The following is a 216-nucleotide window of genomic DNA, read 5'->3' as shown; positions in this document are numbered from 1 at the left end:
ACTCTTTTATCTCAAACACATTTACTCACTCCACTTATTTTTATTCTCTCTCTTTTTATTCCTTTTACCTATTTACTCGTTCACTTCTCCACCTCCGTCTCTCCTCCTCCCTCTGCGCGAGGACAAAGGGCGAACGAGTAACTAGCGGTAATTCTAGTAGGTTTTGCGGTAAAGGAAATGAGGAGAATATAGGGTTGGCGGTTAGGGGTAGGTGGA

General features: G+C 43.5%; 1 protein-coding gene and 1 long non-coding RNA gene across 2 annotated transcripts in view; one reads left to right on the top strand and one right to left on the bottom strand.

The window, feature by feature from the left end:
* LOC119594548 (transcription initiation factor TFIID subunit 10-like) overlaps positions 1–216 on the top strand; it is a gene marked incomplete in the record, with an annotated part of 45035 nt that overhangs the window by 7223 nt on the left and 37596 nt on the right.
* Positions 1–216, bottom strand: part of LOC119594549 — a 29256-nt gene that overhangs the window by 333 nt on the left and 28707 nt on the right. The gene's annotated exons all lie outside the window — the stretch shown is intronic.

The sequence above is a fragment of the Penaeus monodon genome, chromosome 34 (assembly GCF_015228065.2).
Source record: "Penaeus monodon isolate SGIC_2016 chromosome 34, NSTDA_Pmon_1, whole genome shotgun sequence".
Taxonomy (NCBI): Eukaryota; Metazoa; Arthropoda; class Malacostraca; order Decapoda; family Penaeidae; genus Penaeus; species Penaeus monodon.
Note: the sequence above shows the minus strand (reverse complement) of the source record. Positions and strands in the feature narration are given on the sequence as shown.